Source organism: Sciurus vulgaris (genome assembly GCF_902686455.1).
Source record: "Sciurus vulgaris genome assembly, chromosome: 8".
In the NCBI taxonomy this organism is placed as follows: domain Eukaryota; kingdom Metazoa; phylum Chordata; class Mammalia; order Rodentia; family Sciuridae; genus Sciurus; species Sciurus vulgaris.
In genome coordinates, this window is record NC_136468.1 from 18,405,217 (window position 1) to 18,422,491 (window position 17,275).

The 17,275-nt window shown below is 41.0% G+C and overlaps 1 protein-coding gene across 4 annotated transcripts in view; it reads right to left on the reverse strand.

Annotated features, from left to right (window-relative positions):
* Positions 1-14,761, reverse strand: part of CHRM2 (cholinergic receptor muscarinic 2) — a 154,285-nt gene extending 139,524 nt beyond the window's left edge. For 2 of the 4 annotated variants that reach the window (XM_079149779.1, XM_079149776.1), the window contains exons 1-2: positions 14,336-14,761; positions 13,917-14,075 (exon numbers count right to left, since the gene is read on the reverse strand). The gene's annotated coding sequence lies outside the window, so the exon portion shown is untranslated. Of the gene's footprint in view, positions 1-12,660; positions 12,771-13,916; positions 14,076-14,154; positions 14,310-14,335 lie in introns of those variants that run through there. The other 2 variants (XM_079149777.1, XM_079149778.1) reach the window with 2 other exon arrangements.
* Positions 14,762-17,275: the final 2,514 nt, after the last annotated feature.

The window sequence follows — 17,275 nt, forward strand, 5'->3', positions numbered from 1 at the left end:
GGCCTGAGAGAGCAATCTATCACCTCATTGCGAATGTCTGTGGACCATGAAATACTCAGTGTCTCAGGCAACACCAGATCCTCAGCTCCTCTCCAACTGCTCTCCTCTCCCCTTCCCCGGATCAAAAGCAAAGAAAAAGATGGCCCCACCTCTCCAAAATATAAGTATTTCATTTTGAAAAAATTAATGGCCAAACTGATTACATATATGGTTATAGGACTTATAGATGAAGTCATCTGCTATTTGAAAGAAAAAATACATTGGCAGAATTAAGAAAGATGACATCAAGATACTGCTTTACACTTTGTCTCTTTTGCTCACTCTAAAGATAGTGCATGGACAATTTTTGCAAATTGGGCCAGTACATGCCATAACAGCTTCCTAATAATCTTATGAAATGAGAAAGCAGAAGAAAGTCTGATTTGATGTAGTTTTATAGGAGTTAGTCCATCATCCTTCCTTAGAATTTTTGAAGTTGCACATCTCCAGGGAACAAATACATTGCATAGTTAGTTTTTGTTTGTTTGTTTTTTATTTTTGCAGTGCTGGAGATTGAACCCAGGGCCTTATGCTTGCAAGGCAAGCACTCTACCAACTGAGCTATCTCCCCAGCCTGCATAGTGAGTTTTTGATTATTCTTGATTTTATAAAAGGCCTAGTTGTTTATTTTTTTTTTTCAATGACCACCAACATTATTTTTAAAATTATTGGTCCAAATAGTATAATGTAATAAAAACCCTAATTATTTATATGTAAATCAGTAGCAAAAATGACTATATGGTATCTCCAAAACCACTAAGAGAGGAAAATAGTTACTCTCAAGAGTAGCTTGCTGACCCTAGGCTGGCTCTTCAGCAGAACCCAGAAGATGGCTTAGTGGCCAAGACATATTTGAAGGGGTTGGCACTACTTCAAATCTATTGCTGAAGTTTTAACAATTTCTCAGTTTTGAATCTCAGCTTTTCCAGCAAAATATTACCTGTAAATCATGGAATCCCTTAATAAAACATTAGAAAAATAAGTAGGAAATGGAATAAAAGGACATATAAATCCATACTTCAGTTTTATTCCTAAGGCTACACATGGCAAACTATTCAGAATGGTACTTAGATTCACAATGCAAATTGATTTTCATCTTCTGTTACATATGTCTTTTACATAGGGTTAAGTAAGAAGAGAAAATGGTAGTAAATTTATCCTTAATGTGTAGAAAAATCTACTTAAATCATATGTGATTGGTTTTCTGGCTAAAATTTCTTTCAATATATGTTATATATAAAAACTAGAGTTTGGTCCCTTTGGAAGTCCATTTGCTTGAGATTAACTGCATTCACTTAACCAGAATTATGCTACCATATACCAACAAAGGCAGCTGGAGTAAACTTTGCTAAAGTTTAGATGGACTGCTCTTTTCAAAAGTGGGGAAATGTGTCATAAGGAAAGATTAATTCTGAAAGAGAAATTTTACCTAGGAACAGTTTTTTGGCATTATATCAGGAAACAGTAACTACCGAATGAACAGAAGTATATTGGGGTAGGAGGAAACTTGAAACTTTTAGCAGACCACCTCTTAACATCTTCATTAGATAATATTTATTGTGCCAAATAGAGGTAGGGATCAGATTCAAAACTGAGAAGAAGAAAGAAAAAAGTAAAGAAGAAGCAGATATAAAAGGAGAGAAAAAAATGACATTCAAATCCCGTCCTTATGGAATAGGTTTCTCCAAATGAAATCAGAAAATATCAGGAGGACTTTGCTGTGTGAAGGAGCTGAAATATCGATGCATGTATAAGGTAAAGAGCGGACCGAAGTGAAGATGTTAAAAGTAAGTCAACTATCATTAACTATCATTAACTATCTTGTGCAAACTCCGTGTCTAAAACAGCTGGGATGACTAGACCAACATATCCAATCCATCAATTTTCCTAAAGGCAGAGGTAAGAGAGAAGGGCATACCCCAGGGGACATTAAGTGACCATAGGACTTCTCTTACTTCTCAAATAGAAATCAGAGTTCCCCGTCTGCCATTGGTAAAGTGAATTAAGATGTAGGTGTTCTCGTTTAGGGGTCAGTGCGCTGTTTCACAGAATAGTCTTTCCTTTAGGTCACCAGCATTTCTACCCAGCTTCTTCATGGCCATGGCTGCCAAGTCTTGGGAGATCAACTAAGGAAGAGAAATGGAAAAGAAACAGCTCCTTGACATCCTCTCCTCCCCTTTTCTTGAATTTAGACTCAAGGGAGCAGAACAGTTGCCCAAACTGTATAAACAAACCATTTAAATCCTTCAACAGAAAGGTAAAGGATTTTGTTGCCTGAATTATTTAAAAATCTTATTTAAAAAATCCTCTCAGTACTCAATTAAGGGTAGGGTATATTAAAGGAAGAGGAAGAAGAGAAAGAGTTAAAATATTCAGGACAGGAGTTATGTGGTTATTATTGGAAAGTTCCAGAATTTAAGAACATGGAAATTAAGAATCAGAGAAAAATGTAGTATAAGAATGAAATAATATGCATGGTGAAAGGAAATATATTTTCTAATATACAGCTAAAATTTATCTTCAAGGAGCAAGGGTAAACCTTTACTGATGAAAAAAAAAAAAGAATCCTCTAGAAAAACTCATGTAACAGAATATTATTCAGTTCTAAAAAGAAATGAACGAGCAAGCCATGAAAAGACATGGAACAGACTTAAATGCTTATTACTAAGTACAAGAAGCCAGTCTGACCTACATGACGTTCTAGAGAAAACTAAAGTGTAGAGAAGGTAGAAGGATTTGATAAGTGAATGTCATGAGTTAAGGACGTAGAAATACACTTTATGATATTATAATGGTGAGAAACATCATTATACATTTGTTCAAATCCACACAATGTACAACACCAGGAGTGAATCCCAGGTGGGCTCAGTGGCATATGCCTGTTGTCCCAGATATTCCTGAGGCTGAAGCAGGAGGACCGCTTAAAGTCAGGAGACCAAATAAATAAATAAATAAATAAATAAATAAAGTCAGGAGACCATCCTGGAGTGAAATCCCATTTCCACCCAAAAAGAGAGAAGAAGAACCAGAAAGAGTGAGCCCTCCTGTAAACTATGGGCTCTAAGTGGTGATGACATGTCAGTGTAGGTTCAGGGACTGTTAAATATATCACTCTACTAGGGCTTGGTGATCATAGGGGACACTTTTGCATGCATGGGCATAGCTGGTCTATGAACTCTCTGTGCCTTTCACTGTATTTTGCTGTGAAGTTAAGACTGCTACAAAAAATAAAGTCTATTTATAAAAAGAAAAAAAGAAAAGATGTCTTTCCATGATTATACCTAAGAAGGGGAAATTTTTGAATAGTAGATAACTGACTTCTTGGTATCAAGTCTCATTGCAATCGTATTGGAAAAGTGAAGCCAGCACACACAAGTTTGGGAGAAATAATAATTTTAAAATGTGGCCAAATGTTTGCTACAAGTGAAATGAAATAGTCACAGTGATTTAATTAAAAGAAGCAAACAGGAGTGACCTTTAGAAAATCTGACCAATATATGGTGCAGGGATTTCAATGCTCTGGATTCCCAAGACTTAGGGAAATAGCTCATGATTTGACGTTGCCATCAATTATTTCCAAAAATGCATCTCAGATACCAAGAGGTGCCAAAAGATGGGAGTGAGAGCAATATCTATTAAAGGAGAAGAGAGCATGGCTGCCAATTATAGACGGCATCTAGATTCAGTGTCTCCTGAATTGATGAGACCAACACAGATGGGAAAATTTAACAAAGCTTTTACACTGAAAAGGCTAAAGAGAGGCAGGTGGCAGGCAGGGGAGAGCTATTAAGTAGCTGAGGACTAGGAGACAGAAAGCACCCAGGAGGCATGGACATGAGAACTTGCACCGTAATAAAGAACCTAAAAGAAACTAGAGGACGCCAAAGTGGGAGACACTGGACTGTCACTCTCTCTTCTAGGAAAGTGACCCTTGGGATTTGATTGGAATATGTCAATGATAGAAAGATGTCATTTATTTTGTTTGAATATGGAATCTCACTGGAAAATAAATATGACCTTTCTGTATCACTGCTAGAAAATAAATAATTTGAGTTTTCAGTAAATTCTTATGGCATTAGAAGCTAAAGGATCTTTTTTAAAAATGGGGGGAATTTTAAAGAGGAATGCTAAAGATGTGAATTTCCTGCAGAATGTGTTATGTAACCAACAAACTGCAAGGGAGAGAGAAGCAATTATCACTTTAATTAATTAGGGCCCTGTTGTAGCTCCCTTGTGAAAGATAATCCTTGATTAAAAGTGTCAGTATGTAAAAATATTGACTGATATTGAAGTGTAAGAGTGTGAAATTTCAATTAATTGTAAAAAATTAGCTGGTATTATCATTTACCAATAGACACTAATGATTCTCAGGAGCCTGGGGTATACAAATAAATGGAGTTGACAATGGACATGTAAAGAGGAACAGAATTAATCTGCTGATGGTTTATCCCTTAAAACAATTAGGTCCTTTGGCCTTTTGTTTGCGCATCTGCAATGCAGAGGTTAACATTAAATAAGAACTATTACTTTGCACAGCAATGGAATAGATTGTTAAAGCAATATGAAATAGAAGGAGATCAAATAATAACATTTCACCCGTATTTGGTGGTTTCCTATTCAACAGAAACACCCTATATGTATCTCATGTCCATGCCCAAAAAGATGTCCCAGGAGATCCTGAAGCCTCCTGTACTTTTAGATGTGAAGTCTGTAAACTGGACTGTGCCAGGAAGTTTGCGGCCAAGACAGTGGTTTTAAACCTCACCTGAGACTCATTCTTCTCACACAAACTCCACTTCCTCACGATTCCTTTCTCTGAACACCGATTGGAAGTGAGATTTACCTCTGTTTCTTTTTCTTCCCTGTTTCTCCGTGACTGTATCAAAATTAAATGTCAATAATATAATGGAATGGCCTCCTAAAGAAGTTGCTTGTGATAAGTACAGCAAAACATTAAAGTTTAAAAATCATTTTTTAACCTTAGATGTGGGTCTGATGCCAAAGTCACAAACTCACTCTAAAACTGAGACCCAGATACTTAGTGTGGAAGAGCCCCAATGTCAAGGCTTAGGAAGAAAAATAAACAAAGAAACATCACATAGGATGAGTGCAAGGGACAGGGACAATAGATGTAAATAAATGGCAGCAGTCCTAAATTTTGTCAACACAAGAGACAGCAGCTGACATTTCATCTTTCTCTGATCCTTGTTATTGTCACAGAAAAGTATCTTGCTCATAATTCTGAAATTTCCCTTAACATGGAAATATCTAGTCACAGGAAATATCCATTTATGCTCCCATCAGACTAAAGACAAAATTGGGCCTCCTTTTTTGCGGTTGAATGACACCCATTTGTCAGAAACAACAGGACTTAAACCTGCATCAGCCAAAACTCTCCTTTCCTTCAGGACCTCAGCACTCAGTAGTAAGGACCAAAAAACAAACAACAACAACAACAAAAAAAAACTTTAATATTTAGGATTACATGTGAAGACACAACTGCACACTCCACTGATAAAATCTGATGGAAAACTAATTTTGAGGATAAAGCAAGAAAACAGCAGACCTACCTGGGAAACATGCCTTGGCCCCCCGGGCTGCTCATTATCTTCTCCCTAAAATGAAACCAGAAGTCCTCCAAAGAATACAATTAAGTGCAATTTCTCTCTTTCCCCATTTTCATGCTGGTGTTGGTAGTAACTTTTCCCACTGTAACAGTGCTGAGGGAGGTACAAGTTCAACAATATGAAATTGTGTAGGAAATTTATTTTATTTCTCCTATCAGTCAAATTGTTCTGTGCTTTGCTTTTATGAAGAGTGGGAACATTGTCCTTCAGGTAATTCTTTAGCTCCCTGTCTTGCCACTTGTAAAGAGTTCCTTAGTAGTTAATAATCAGGAAATAAGAAGCTTGCCTTCCTAAGAAATTTCATCTTGTTATTGGCTTGACATGGATGGTGAAGTAGGAAAAAGCTTATTTGCTTTATTAGAACAGAAGAATCATCTTTATGATTAAGAGTGAACAATAACATCAGGGAAAATCATTACAATGTTCTGATTCCTAGAGGAGGTTTGATATTATATCAGTGTGTCATTCAGCATAATCATAGTGCTCCAACATTTTGTAATATTAGCAGCCAAATGCATCCCTGTTAACATTTAAGACAATTGCCTCAGACAATTCCTCCCCCATCCAAGGCTGAGAGAGGAAGAGGAAGAGGGCCGGCCAGGTGCTCCATCCAACTAGATCTCCCAGAAAAATCTAAAAGAGAACACAGGAGTTTTGGAGTCAAGAAGATATTTATGGTCTGGGAAGATACACAAGAGAACAGAAGGATTGTGAAAGAGAAAAAGATGAATTGAGTCGTAGAAAAGAAAATGGAATGCTTATTTCTTAAGTGGTCAGGACTAAGGTATAAGATATGCAGGTAGAACTGTGCCCCAGTGAAAACAACAGGTATGCAGGTTCCATAGAAAATGGAAGAGAAGCATCTTTATCTATGACTGTCCTCCTGAACTGTGATTCATCACTGACGCTAGAATCTGCCTAGGAATCAAAAAGTCTCTGGCCATAACTCAGCACTCTTTCTGGGCCTTGACCCACGTAGGGATGGAGAACTCATATGGAGTTGAGCTTTCCGTTTTCTTCTTAGCTTCTAAGTTTTCATTCTGCTATTATGTAAAATATGATCATCTACTTCAGGATCATGTCAGGTGCTTGTTAAAAATCTAGATTCCTGGGAGTCATTCCCAACTTGCTAACTCTCAATCTTTGCAAGAGGAATAAAGTATTTTAGGAACTTAATCTGTCTCTTTTAAAAAAACTTCTTAGAAGATAGTGGGAACGTCACTAATTCAAACACTTGTCATTCAAACCACTATGAATATTGAGTGTTGAAGAAAATGCTTATTTCTGTAAGAGGTCACTGCTCAAGGATATATAGCAAGAGAGATCTTGCTTTTATGAGCCATATAAATGCAGATAGCTTCAAAAAATTACCTTCTACCATGCTTTTATTATTTATTTTCACTTATCTGAAAACTTTTTTAAAAAATATAGATCTTCAGTTTTGTTGTTGCTGTTCCATTTTCCATGGGCTGGAAATCTAACCTTAAACTAGTATTTAGTCCATGAAGAGGTTTATAGCTTCTCTGATACAGTAAAACCGGAAGGGGAATATAAACTAATGGAATTATAAACTGTGCCAAAAAAATGAGGAAAAGAAAGTGAAATGTTAAAAAAGGTAAATCTCCCCTACTGCTAATACATTTTAAATGAATATTTCTGTAAAACACATGGCTCAGCTCTTACTCAAAACCTCATCTACATCCCTCACCACTTCTAGTTGTTATGTTATCAGCACCAGATAAAATCATCTAAGTTGCCTAGCATTCGTATTTTGTAAATAATTTAGTTAAATCCAGGAAAATGATTCACCCAAATCCACAGTGCTCATTAAAATAAAAAAAGAAACCCACATTTTCACTTTCCAAAAGATTTCTGTGGATATTAAATGCCAGCAAAGCTACATTATCATTATATTGATTACATATATAAAATAGCAAGTATGCAACTTATCATTGCTGATTGATATAATGAGCATAATAAATTACATTAAAAGGAAGAAGGAGAAGAGGAGGAGGAGGAGAATAAAAAGAAAATAAATATTTTGACGAATGTTTACCTGGCATTTACTCTGTACCAGTCATTATACTAGTATAGCTATTTATGAGTATGCCCTCCAGTGCAATCGGAGAATGAAGAAGTGATGGGTGAGATCCAGCAGGCAAATAGCTTTACTCAGCTATAGCAGATCTTGTGTGGGTTTCATTTCAGGGTTTATCCAAAACAGTCAAGAAACACTGAAGTTTTTCCCGAGAGAATGACACGTTCAGATTTGCATTTTAGAAAGGTCACTCTGGCATTGAGAGAATAGATTGTACTAGAGAAAGACAGAAGGGTGGGAGACCAGTTAGAAACATATGGCTCTGGTAATAGTCCATGTGTGAGGTGCGAAAGGTCTGAAAAGATGTGCCAATGGATGGAGGGACTGAATCCTTGAGAGGTGTCAAGGATAGAATTTACTGGATCACAAGACCACAGACTTTGGTGTGAGGGGGATGAAGAGCTGTTTATGGTATACCTGCCTCACTTCCAGCTCATCATATCTTTAGTAGTTAAAAATAATGTGAAATTGGTATTAGTGTTCATGTTGTTCATACGATCATATAAAGAATAAAGCTTCCAAGTATTTCCAGCAAGAAAAATGTTCCCATTCTAAAGACAGAAGACTTCCATTTGGAAGTCTTAAAGACTTAAACATATAAAATATTCTATTAGGTTCTCCTCCAAGAGATATGTACTCTCCTTTTTCTCCCATAGACACATTTTCACAATGTTAAGCATGAAAAGGTATAAATATCCCTCCTTTTGCCATAACTTTCTAGAACACTGCACAGTACACAACACTAAACGACCCAGAAAACAAATATTTTATTCTAATCTCTTTGCTTAAATCACATTAATTGAAGACATTTCTTACTTATGTCCATTTTTAATTGTAATTGAAGTTGACATCCAACCCCCCACCCCACCACCAGCTTTAAAACTGAGGACTTGTCCTGTCCAAACCAACGTTCTTCCTGTTACTGAACACCAGATGGCATCAGTCAGCGAAAGCGTGACTGTAGGGAGAAGGGGAGGGGAGAAAGAATTCCATCACTAATGAAAGAAACTGGTTTTTTAGTGTGTACCCTTATCTACCATGAAACATCACCATGGTAACAGCACCAGTTAAGATGACTGTATATTTAGGTCATAGTATAAAAGGAGCTTGAACATGTGAAAAAAGAAAGAAGAAAAAGAAATAAAGTAAGACAAGAATATCTAAGGAGTAGAAGGAAGCAAACTAACTGGAACCCACTTCATCTTTTGTTAGTAGCAATTCACAAAGTCACATCATGCCTTTCAAAGCAAAGGTGGACAAGAATGTCTAATTAAAAGTAAATGAAGCCTTTGAAATTCAGAACCGGAATTGCCCAAAACAATCTTAATAAAGAAAGAGGAGCTCATTCAGCATGGCTAAATGAAGACACAGTAGATTGGAAGCTGGCATATGTGTATTCTTGTGACACTCTTGGTTAGCTGTGTCACCTTTGGAAACTATTTGTCCACTTCAACACTTACCATGAGTTCAACTGGATTATATCAAAATTCCTTTTTTTTTTTTTTTTGCTTCAGACAAAAGAAAATCCATTTAGTAATATCTCAGTATAGCTGAGAAGTGGAAATGGCATCTGCCAAAATGTCAGGTAATTTGGGTGCCTTTGTTTTCCCCTGCCGGAGGCAATCACTGACTAAATAGAATAAGCATGTTGTGCCAACTAAGAATCTAGTTGGCACTCAATCTTCTTTGCTTAGAGTTTAGGGGATCCAACAAGAACATGCAAAGTTGAATTAAACAGATGGGGAGAACGTCATTGAACTCTGAATACAACAGTTTGCATTCCCTAAACATAGGGGAAAACAAATGATACTGCTATGTATAGAGAGCCAATCAGCACAGCAGAGGAGTAAAGACTGGAGTCCGACAGGCTGGCGTTTGTGTGTCTGCATGCAGGGGCTGCAGCGTAATAGCTGTATGATCTAGGACCCTCTGAATGCTGGTTTCCTCTCCCATAAAACCAAGAAAATAGCAGCTGCTTCATATTTTGTTGCCATGATAAAATGAGAAAATCAATCCATCTATTTACCCAGTGAACAAAGATTTAATAAGTCCCTAGGATGTGCCTGGCACAATCTTAAGTTGGGAAGATAAAGGAAGATAACGCACTAACAAAACACATCATATAATATGTGAAAGCTGCTCTGGATGGTACCAGAGACTTAGGAGACATACTCTGGAGATGCCTGCCCCAGGAAGGATGGCCTGTTTCCCATGTCCTCCGCAAACAAACACCACCAAAACCACGACACAACTCCATTAAGCTTGGGGATGCAGTCCTCACGCTTGCATCGCTGACCCTTAAAGAAAGGAGTCCTAACATTTTGCTCAGTGAACCAAAGGGAAGCAGAAGGAGGACAGATGATAGGAAACAAAAGCCAGTTGTTAACAGCCACAAGGAGGATATGGTCAGTGTTCAACACAAGAAGTGTGACAGAGACCCCACAATCTAAAACAAGGAATCAACTCCAATATAACTTTCAATGAAGAAGATCGGCCCTTCAAGCGAACCGTGTAACAAAATGTTTAGCTATCTCTATGTCACTGAGTAAAAGGAAGAAATTTTAAGATTAAGAATAGGTTTTCACACAATTACGAAAGAAGGCCAACATCAGGGCCAGAGGCTGAACCCTGCACTCTTAACAGCACACCCACACATTCTTGCCCTCCTTTTGCCCTCTCCCATTCCCTCCTCATTTCTCTTTCTCTCTATTCTGTGTTCTCTTCTTCCTCCTCCGTTGTGCTTGCTTTAAGTTTATTCATTGCTATGGGTCAGAGGGTGACTTCTAATCTGCCAGCTTATTCTCCACTGATGGCTGTGCCAGTTATGCCTTCAGTTCCTTCCCTATCCATCAGCAGGCTGGTGACGGTGCTATTTTCTTCCTACCTCTGAAGCTGCTCATCCCTCTTGTGCCCTTGGCCCTGGGGGCTGGCTGCTATGGATTGGAATTGGGAAACTGCCCACTGAACATGCATCCAGCTGCCTGACTTTGGGGCTTGTCTGTGCAAAGAAGAGGCCAGAGTCCCATTTAGAGAAACATAGTTGTTGTTGTTGTTGTTGTTATAATGATGTGATGATAGCAATCGCTGCCCTCCCAATTTAAGAGAACGTGGGAAATCATTCCCAAAGGACTTTTACCTGTATTTGAATTGCTCGTTGCTTCCACATCCGTCTCTGAAGTCAGTTAAGAGCTGCGAACATGTTCTTTGGGCTCTCTTATACTTCACCTATGATAGGGATATTCAAATCCACCTATTTTCTGACTCCATTTCCCCTCCAGGAACCCTCAGACACACTTACATAAACAAACATTGCCTTTTTCTTTTATCAGAAGGCAAAGCATCTATCAGGCAGTCTATTCAACATTTTGAGTCCTAGAACTTTCTCCCATGCCCACCTCATCTCATTCGCTTTCAAACCAACTAACTTGGATGGAGTTCCCACATCTTTTTAGGTTAAAGTCTTATTTTTAAGTGTAGTCAGCATTATTTTGTAGCCCAGTAAAGCACACAGAGTCAGTGGGAAGTTGTATTTCCACAACTGGAGGACCATTATTAATAATATTAATAATAATAAAAAACTATTATGGCATTAGTATTGCTTCTCAAGTCCTTAGCTGCCAAGCCTGCAAGGCTGGCAACATTGTTGGCACAGAATTCTACCATCCATTTGACCAGAGTCTCAAAAGTCCACTTTCTGAATTGCAGCCTAATAGAGTTCCCAGCATGAAACTGTTTCTTGGCCAAATCAAGTGGTTTTACTTCTACAGTCATCAGTGCCTTGCTTATTATTCCCCAACAACGATGATACACATATGCCTAATGCCTAATTGTTACTAGTTTGTAGTCAAGAGTATCATTATCTCTATTACTTTCTTGGCAGTTAAAATGCACATATGTATACATATATATATGTGTGTGTATGTAAATATTCTACTGCATGCTTATTATGACTGTTTATACACATATATCCATTAAAAACAAAATACAATGTGAAGGCTTTGCCTTACAATCCAGTGTTAGTTACCCTGGAGTTTATGAGCTGCTTTATTTTCAGAGTTTCTTCACTCCAGGGACACCAGATTGCAAAGAGTAAAGAGGGATGCTGGCCCACCTCAGCACTAGGTCATTGGACTTCTCTGGGCCGGCTGGAGTAAGGCTGCAGGCCCTGGGTGGGTTCCTGCTGGGACACCCAGCGGACTGTGCAGTAGGGACAGAGACCTGAGGTGCAGAAGTCTCTTGGAGCACTCGACAGCTCCACAGAAAGGTAGCTGGAGTAGTTCCTTCCAGAGCCACCCCCACCACACTTCCCATCCAAATATAGTTTTACTGCAGGCCTTTCTAATGGTCCCAGAGTTACTTTCTGGAGTCAGCTGGCTCCCCTCTGCTGTGTGGGGCTGAGGCCCAAACCCTGGCGGTGATCCTGGCCACAGATGCCCAGGGCTATCCAGAGTGTCTGTGTGCAGGAGCGCTGGTGTGTGTGTGTGTGTGTGTGTGTGTGTGTGTGTGTATGTGTGTGTGTGTGTGTGTGTGTCAGAGCGTGGGGAAGGGGACCTGTGTTTTTGTCTCTGGCTGAGTGTACTAGGAAACAGACACACCACAAGCCTGCCACGTACCCATAGCCACCCAGTGCTAAGAAAAGGGCAAGAAAAGCAAAACAAAAACCAATCAACCAACCAAACAAACAACAACAACAAAGGAAATGGAAACAGAAAGTCAATGTGGGGGGATTCCGGAGCTTGAGGACCCGGAGGCGCCGCGCTCTGGCAGGGCTCGCAGCTCCTGGGCGGGCACTTGGAGCCTCGGGTGGCTGCAGTCACAGGCAAGCCATGGCCGTGAACTGACATAAGGACACAAGAGGGCGGCTTGGGTGAGATGTCAGCGGGCAGCTCTACTTGCCTTAAGCGTTTACCTCCATTTCTCTGCTCTCCTCCCTCCTCTCTGTACCGAGCGAGTCTCTCCGCGGATATTTCCATATATGCAAGAGCCTTGGGACTGGCGGGTCGGTGGACCCTCCCTGGGACAATTCTGTGGCTCAGAGCAGCCTCGAGGACAGCGGCTCGCATGAAGTAGAGAAAGGTTTGCGGTGCTGAAGGAGGACGGAGGCTGAGGGTGTGTGCCCCGCTCTGAATCAATAACTTGGGTGGATGTGCACCGCAGGAGCTCTCTGCTAGGCAAACCTCCACCTACTCCACGGGGGTCACACCAGGGGCGCGGGGTGGAGAGCACAGGTGGAATTTCTGCGTGTTCTACGCGCCACTGCGCTTGGACCGCACCTCGCGGGTTCGGAGAGCTACAAGTTAGCGGCGATTGTCCAGGTGCAGCGAGGAATATTTGGGGCGCAGCAGTTCCCTATCTACGATCTCATGGTCCTCTAGGGTGATCCAGTTCCCACCGTGAGTTGGGTGGTCAAGCCCAGGCACTGTCTTGAACCTCACCGGCTCGGAGCTGGGACCCTGTCTCACAGTGGCGGCGGGCCACCAACCTCCGGCGCGTGTCACAAATTGGATTGGGTGGCTGAAAGCTTCCTTCGCTTTTGTCCTGGAAACCGTCCCCTAGTCTCATTCCCCTGCCCCTTGGCCAGGGTGCACGGACCGCAATGCCAAACCTCTCTCCAGCGCTGGAGGGGCTGCTCCGAAGGCGGAGTCAGGGAGGCGCGGAGAGAGGATCAGTCGGGCCTCCACCCTAAACGCACAGACGACATGGTCAGACCCCAAGCAGAAAGGGGCTTGAGGGCGGGAGAGGCAAAGCTCTCCTTATCTTTTCCATGAAGGCATCTGAGGTGAGGGATTGACAGGGAGGGGGTTCGGTGACCGTGGAGGAAATGCCACGCTCTAAGTGATGCTGCGGGGCAGCGCGGCTCCCACGCTGCTTTCGCCACATTCCTCCGGACTCTGTGACCCGCGTAATCGCGCCCCCACCCTGCGCTGTGCCTCATTTCCCCCTTCTTTCTAGACCGGCCATCGCTGCCTTCATAACTCCAAACCTCAGAAGCGAAAGTTTCCTTTGGAAAATATGCAAGTGTCCGGACCACCCTTCATTTCCCCGAAAACCGCGACCTCTCAGTGCCCGAGTTAGGGAGACTGGGAGGAAACCCGTCGCACCAGGGCCCCTAGTGTGGGCAAGCGGAGAACTGGGCAGCACGGTGCCCTTACCTGCTGCTGGTTTAGCTCCAGCTGTCACTCCTGGCTGCGATTTGGTGGAAGCTAGCACAGGCGAGGAGCCTTTCGCGGGTTCGGGGTCGGCCGGCTCTGGCGCGAGCTGCGCACCGCTTAGAGTCCGAAGCCAGCCGCCGGCTCGCTTTCTCCCTTGATCTTGAAAGAGAAAAGGAAAAGATTAGTTGGCGCCGCGACACTGAAGGGGTGGGGCGGGGGAGGCGGGGAGACTGCCGACCCAAAGACTCTAGCTGGAGCTGCGGGGCTGGCGCGCGCGCGAGCACAGTCGCGCACCCCGCACGGGTCCCAGCCGCCTGGACAGTCTGGGACCCGTTCGCGATTGAGACTGGAGTTAAATTGTTGCGGCCCCCGCCCTCCACACCAAACCACCAAAAAAGAAGCAAATAAGACTTTCAAACCTGGCCTTTGCGAAGATAAGTCTGGAGACTAAAATAGAACCGAGACCTGGATGTGCCGGCGAGCTGGGCGGGATTCATTTCTTCACTAAAGTGCCTGGGGAAGTAGTAATTAGTGTGGGGAGAGCAACACTTATTCCAATCCCTCTGGCGAGTTCCTTGTGGTATCTGCGACTCCAAGGCTCTGGCCAACCCGCAAGCTGGCGTGTGTGTGTGTGTGTGTGTGTGTGTGTGTGTGTGTGTGTGTGTGTGTGTGTGTGTGTGTGCGCGCGCGCGCTCACTGTAGCAGGTCTCTGCGCCTGGGTATCTTGGGTCTGGGCATGGCAGGAGAGCGTGTCTGTATTCGTGCGTGTGTGTTCGATTAGCTGCAATGGACGGGCAATTTCTGGAGAGAACATTTACAATTTTCTTTCAATATGACAGGATTAGTTGCCGTTGACGGAGCTCCTCCAATGAAATCTTGTCTGCTCTCTGATTTGGCGGTTCTTCTGAGCAAACATGACAGCCTTTTCTCCAGGCTCTTTTCTTCTTTTCTCCATGTCCATCCCCAGAGCCCTGCTCTCCATCTGCAATTTTCACATCAGAACCTTTGCAATCACCACCACCACTCCCAAGTCCCATTCCAGCAAGTGTCTGATTGCTACAAAGGTGACATGGCATTTTGGGACGAATGCAGTGTTGCTTGTTGATTGCAGAAGATACTTAAGCCCAGTTTTTCCAGGTGGGGAAATGTTAGAATAAATGCACTGTACTTTGTAGTAAATATATAATCATGCTGACTTAGATTGTTTATTTCTTTGGGACTTTGGCAAATGCTATCTTTTTCCTAAATTTCTTCAATTAATGAGAAGTAGCCTATAAAATATGTCTGATGTTTTGGTGAATTTGTGATGTCCATGAAAAAAAAAAATAGGATACTAACTTTTTATATAAGGACTAGCCTTAGGTTTTTATTTATTTCAATGAGAAATTCCTTCCAGAAATTGTACCCATTATTTTTAGTTACTAACTTGTCTGATAAAGGTAGAATGATATGATTTTTCTAAAGTATAGCTGAGAACAAGTCTTGCTTTTGTGAAAGCATATTGTATGGTGTGTAATGTAGTTTGCATTTTCTCTCATTCAACTTGAATTAAAAGAAAAGGGGTTGAAACCTTAAACTGAATAACCCAGAAAGGGATATATCACCTTTCAAATCACAAAAACAGACAAGGAGCACGTTAAGGATCTATCGATTTAATATATCCAATTGACTTTAGCTTAATTATTGATGCCCAGGCTTTTGCTGGGTATTAAAGGACACAGGATGATGATAGCCACTGTTCTTGTTCTCTAGAAGCTTCTAATCTTGTCAGTGAGAGAAGACATTCATGTGAAACATCTACATAGATGGAGTTATACAGCAATACAGATTCATTGATTAATGGAAATTCTACACTAAAATCTTTGGCCCTTTCTGTTAACTCATGGCTAACTCACCCATGCAGAACCTGACGGAAACTTGATTTTGCTTAGTTAATGTCATCCTGAAATAAAGCATTGCATACTAAACCTACCTTCAATATCCACATTCATATCCCACCATAACAGAAAGATAAGATCCATGTGAAAAAGTACGGACAGCTCTGTTCAACCTGATCCCTAGCCTTTCCCAGTACTGGGTTCACAGCATAATCCGATTTTGTCATTTTCCCCCTTTAGATTCACTTTTGAAAATAAATCCACAATTTCATCTCTTATTCCATTATTTCTATTTACTAAGCCTCCATAAGCCAATATTGTTGCCATAATTTTTTGAACACACACACACACACACACACACACACACACAATCAAACCAAAAGCAAAACAAAACAAGAAAAGAAAAGGAATCGTGATCAGTAATACAGAAGAAAATCCAGTGATTTGTTGCTATTATATTCTTTCCCATCATTAATGCCCTGTTACTAACAGGTGGTACTGATTCCAAAAAATTAATAGCCAAAAAGGCTAACAAATACGTTCCTAGCTGAAGTACGGTGTTTGAAATAAGTGACCATACTTAAGACCTTTGGGGAGGCACGTAGACTGAATCCTCAATACTGTTCATTTTCTTGGCCTGGGTCCTCATTGAGAACACTCTTACTATGTATACTTGGATCTCCACCACTGACTGCATGATTTTGGAAAAATTATTTAACCACTTGGGACCTCAGTTACTTAATCTATAAAATGGATGCAGTGATATCTGTAGGGTTTTATAAATAATAAAATAATTAATTCACGTAAAATTCTCAGCAGAGTGCCTGGTAAAGAACAAATTAGTTATGTCAGTCAAGTGGGCTGGGGATGTGGCTCAGTGGTAGAGTGTTTCCAGCCCCGGCACCATACACACACACAAAAATGTCATTAAAATTTTGAAACACAGCTACCTGGGTCATGACTATGACCTACTGCAAGAAAGTATTTAGTAGTGGGTGGGGACAGTGGAACCACAGCCTCATTAACATCATGAACCAGGTGTGTCAGACATCATCCAGCCTAACACAGGCCCCCGGGAGCCCCATTCTTTTTCTTTCTTATTTCTTCCTATACAAGAAATAATCAGAATCATGCATGTTCTGGAACATTTTATATTCATATCTTAAACAATTTTAGTTTCTGAGATAAAAGAGTGCTCCTTCACCCTAGGAATATAGCATTTACATTTATTAGTAACTCTCAGTGTGGAACATTTTCAAAAGTGCTTTTTAAAGACTTTGTAGAATGCATCTATGGCTTTTCCTTTATCTACATGCCTATTTTCCACCTCAAAGAACTCTAATAAATTAGTAATTTCCACTTGTGAAGCCTAACTTCATTACCTACCTCCTCATAACACTCGTTTTAGGCTTGTGCTGAAGATGCCTATAAGGGATGACTTTGAATTTCTGACAAAGTTCGCTTCTGAATAAGACTATAAAT